Source organism: Tupaia chinensis, unplaced genomic scaffold (genome assembly GCF_000334495.1).
Source record: "Tupaia chinensis unplaced genomic scaffold, TupChi_1.0 Scaffold146584_1, whole genome shotgun sequence".
NCBI classification, from domain to species: domain Eukaryota; kingdom Metazoa; phylum Chordata; class Mammalia; order Scandentia; family Tupaiidae; genus Tupaia; species Tupaia belangeri.
The window spans coordinates 468,354-473,155 of NW_006206439.1; positions in this window are offsets into that span (position 1 = coordinate 468,354).

Below are 4,802 nucleotides of genomic sequence, written 5' to 3' on the forward strand. Positions count from 1 at the left end.
CCAGCAGTGGGCATAGTGATTAAGGCGCTCGACTCCCACGTGGCCAACTGTGGTTTGAGTCCCGGACCCAGTGGCTTGAAACACACTGGGTGTATGTGCATGTGTGTGCCCCAAATCCCAAGAGAATGGAGAAGGGATTGCATCCTGGCCCACCCCCCCAGGGGGTAATTTCTCACTTTCTTTCTCTCTCTCTCTGGTGAGTGCATGCACCCTACAGGCAAAATCTCTCAAAAAATAATGAATGAATTAAAATGTATCCGGAATCCCACCACCTTGTACAACGTCCACTCTGACTCCTGAGGTCTGAGCCACCAGCCACTCTTACCTGAATCACTCTCACTAGGATGTCCCCACCGGGCTCCTTCTTGCACAGTGACTTCTCCCTACAACGGCCGTTGGGTCATGTCCCTCCTCGATTCGAGACCTTCCCAGTGCTGCCCGTTTCTCCCAGGGTGAAGGTGGAAGCCCTTACGGTGTCCCACAGGACTGGGTCCCATCCCTCTCTGCCTGTCCTGTTACAGGAAATGGACAGGCCAGGCCTGACTGCCTGTCACGCAGTACGCCGGTTTCTGAGACGAGTTTGCTTAGAGGACGGCTCCTTGCAGAAGACGGTATCACCCGGGAGTGCGGCGGAGTCCAAGACTCATGTTTTCACACTCGTCAGAGGGCACGCGCACGCACCAGACAGCGATGGGGCTGGGGGAGAGCCGTGACCCCTTCTCCATCTATCCCTCCTCTCAAGATTTTGGGCACACATGTGCACGTTCCCGGTGTGTTTTTCAAGCCACCAGGTCCGGGACTCGAACCAAGCAGTCTAACTGCCTTCATCACCACGCCAGCAACTGTCCTGGAGTCCAAGACTCTGAAAGCACTGCTTCCTATATTGAGGGCAAAGTGGGGCTTTTAAACACGTAAGGAATGTGATAACCTGAGGGTCTGGGAGTAGGAATTCGGGGCCTCCAGAAAGGCTTTTAGGATGCCATCTTTTTTTTGTTTTTTTAGAGAGAGATTTTTGCAGGGTCAGCAGGTAGCATGGTTCGAGTCCTGGACCTGGCAGCTTGCTTTCTCACTTTCCCTTTCTCTCTTTCTCTCTGGTCTAATTAAATAATAATAATAACGATAATAATAATAACAACAACAACTAAATAAATAAATAAACTTTTTTTTTTTAAAAAAAGAGATTTTTGCTATAAGGTGCATGCACTCTCCAGAGAGACAGAAAGAGAGAAATCACCCCTCAGGGGGATGGTTATGCTGCAATCTCTTCTCCTCCATTCCCCTGTCGGGATTTTGGGTATGCGCGCATACATGATTTTAAGCTGCCAGATCCGGGACTTGAACCACAGTCAACTGCATGGAAGTCCAGTGACATAACCATTACCATCTTCTGGTCCCTCTCCTGCCCTCTCAAAATACCTTATTGTACTTTTATCTACAGCAGAAAGTAAGACCTCAGATAAGGAGGACTCTTACATAATTATAGAAAAGCGACCCCAAATCATTCCATACAGTCTGGGGATGACAACGGGCCCAGCAGCCTTATGGTCATGGCAGCATCCTGGATCCCTGCACAGTCGGAATCGAGCTCCCGGCATGATCTGAGGACCTGAGCTCATGCTCCCTTGAGAAAGGCAGCCTTGGGACCAGCAGTTGGCGTAATGGCTCTGCCACTGGACTCCCATGTAGCCGACGCAGTTTGAATCCTGGACCCGATGACTTAAACTCACCCCGGGCGCGTGTGTGTGCGTGCCCAAGATTCCGAGAGAATGGAGGAGAAGGGATTGCTGCGTGGCCATCCCCCCTGGGGGTTGATTTCTCAGTTTCTGACTTTGTCTTTCTGGCAGAGCGCATGTGCCCTATAGCAAAAACCTCTCCAAAAAAAAAAAAAAGAGAGAGAGAGAGAGAGAGAGGCAGCCTTTGCTTGCCTTCTTGATGCACCTGGGCTTGGGTCCCGAGCCGGAGGAGGGAGCTCAGATGGGATTTGCCTCCCAGCAGCTGGGGCATGCTCTCGTGAAGAGCCTCGGCTGTACTCTGTGGCCCGGGAGCTGTGGAGGAGGCCAGGGACAGGTAGGTGGTGGTCGTGGAGAGCCAGGACTCCAGCTCCCGTTCCTCCAGCAGGTAATAATTTGTGCCAATATGACATCTGTCATTTCAGCCGAACCCCAGGATGATTGCAGCTTCTGCTGGTAGAGCCCAGAGAGGTGGAGTGATTTGTTCAAAGTCCCACAGCACGAACCTGCAAAGCCCGGATGTAAATAATGCCTTCACCCAGGGGCCCTAAGATGGGACCTCTAAATACAGAGAGTAAACCCCCTTAGCCTCACCTCCTCAGGCTTGCCTGGGCTTCAGGGGTAACCTGACTGTCCTGAAAGTTTACATTCTTGAGTTAAAACTTCCTAGATCCCCAGAGAGGGTGGTGGTCGAGAGACCAAGGGAGGTGACGAGACAGGCACTGGCCGAACACTTGAGAACCCTCGCTCTCTGCTCTCTGGCTGGTGTTCAATCATCCCAGGAGCTCCTCCCTCTCCCTCACCCCGGGGGCAGACCCTGAAGGCAGGGGATGGTCAGTTGGGCGTGGCCGAGATGTCTGAAAAGCCACCACTGAGAATAGTCTTTGTGCTTGTGTGGCCCCTCTGGGCACCAAGCTGCCTGCCACAAAGCCTTGTGAGTCGCCAGCTGTCAGGGGCCTCTGCAGAGGTAACTGAGAGCTGGTTTTGATGAGGGTGATGGAGGCCCTGGCCAGGGCAGGGCCACAGAGGGCCCCGGGAGATTGGTGGTTGGGTACAAAGCACCCCACTGTGCTTCCCCCACTCCCCCCCCCCAGGCTCTGCACACCCAGATGTAGCCACATCACACAGCTGACGCCCGGCTGAAACACGCAGCGTGCCTCCGGCCTCTGAGATCGGGGCCTATGGGAGCTGGGGCTGACCCACAGTTTCTCCGAGCGGGTGTGGCCCAGCCCTCTTTTCTGGCAGAACCTGGTTGCCTATGCCAGCTCTGAGTCAGCGGTGTGCATCCTGCCCGACAACTCTAGGTCAGGGAGGAGGCTTTGGCCTCTAGCCAGAGGCCAGAAGAGGGCCTGTGCTAGGTGGGTCTGGGGTGTGCAAAGGGAGGGCCTGGCTGCAGCCCCACCAGGGGCACCTGGGGCCGAGGGAGAGGCGAAGGTCCTAGGTAATAGTGATGGCCGGCTTGGGGCCTGGGGTTGGAGCTGGGAGAGGAGCCTCCTAAGTAGGAAGGTGGTTGAGAGGAAGCCAAGTCACCCCTGGCTCAGAATGTCACACCATCTCTGCTCGGAACAGCGGGGCTGGTGAGGCCTGCCTTGCCCAGTAGAGGGGTTTACAGGCCCCAGGGGTGTCAGAGGTCCACCTGGTAGGCTCCAAGGCCCACGGAAGCCCCCAGAGGGCAGGCCAGGGATGCACAGCCTGGGGGAGAGGAGGGAGACCCTCATTTACCCTACCCCTGGGCTGGGGGTCCGAGAGCTGCCAGTGTGGACTCGCTCACTCTTACCCGGCAGGGAACACGGCCCTGAGCAGAAGGGATGCCAAGGGGGGCACTGCCAGGCCTGCCCAGGGCGAGGGTGCACTCTCTAGCTACAGTGCCAGATAAGCCCCTTTGCAGAGAGGGACTTGCAGAGCAGGGGTCTCTCTGAAGGCCAAAGTACTGGCCAGCCTCGACCCTCAGAAGCAGAGCACGGCCCTCAGCCATTTGCACCCCTGCCCAAGGCCTTCTGGACCTGGCTGGACCCAGAGAGGAGTTGGAGGGAGCCTCCCTTCAGGAAGGCTCAGCCTGGCTCCTGTCACAGGGTCTTTATTAGCCGAGGGGCAATAAAGGTGGCTGGCCGAGGGTCCTAACATCCTCCTTGCAGGGATGGGGAGACCCTTCCCAGCACCCAGAGTCCAGTTCTCCCAGGTGGGCAGCAGGGTCCACAGGCTTTCCCTGAGGGTCTCTGGGCACCTTATAAGGGGGGCTTCTGAGTCTCAAGAGTAGAGGGGAGGGGTCCACATAGGGGCCGCTTAACCTAAACAGCCAGGGACCCTGGGGTGGTACGTGGTTAATGAGCTGGACTCCCGCATGGCCAGCAGCAGTTCAAGCCCCAGACCTGGCAGCCTGAAAATCATGCCAAGCATGCTAGGCACGTGTACACGCATGCCCCAAGTCCCAGGAGAATGGAGGAGAAGGGATTGTGGTGTGGCCATCCCCACCTCCCAGCCCCCCGCCTCTGTGTCTCCCTTTCTCCCTCTCAGTCTCTTTTAGTCTCTGCCTGGTAAGCCCAGGCACCCTATGGCAAAAACTTAAAAAAAAAAAAAAGACCCTGGGGATCTCCACGCCCACCGTGTGTGCGTGTGCGTGTGTGTGAAGGGGTCAAAGGTGAGTTTCTTCCTCCCCTCTCCCACCCCACTGCCTCCCTTCCATCGCCTACCAATGGCTCGCCGGGGGTTAGAAGTCCCCCAATGACAGAGGAGGTCCCGATTTTGCTCTCCGGAAGGCGAATCCGCGCCGTGCACCCAGAAGGGAAAGCAGACTCCGGGGCAGCTGCGACCGGGCGCCGCGACGCCGAGGTCCTCTGGGGCAGGGGCCAGGCTGGGCGTCGGGCCTTCCGCGGTCCCTCGCCGGGGCTGACGCTGGCTGGCTGCCTTCCACCATCCCCCCCACCCGGAGAGGCGCCCACAGGCAGGGCGTGGGGCCGGGCCGCCCGCGGTAATGACAGGGCCCGGGGCACGTGGGTGGCGGCCGCGGAGGAAGCAGGAGGGATCCTGCTATTTCTGGCTGGGGCGCGTCCCGGGCCCGGCCGGGGTTGGCCA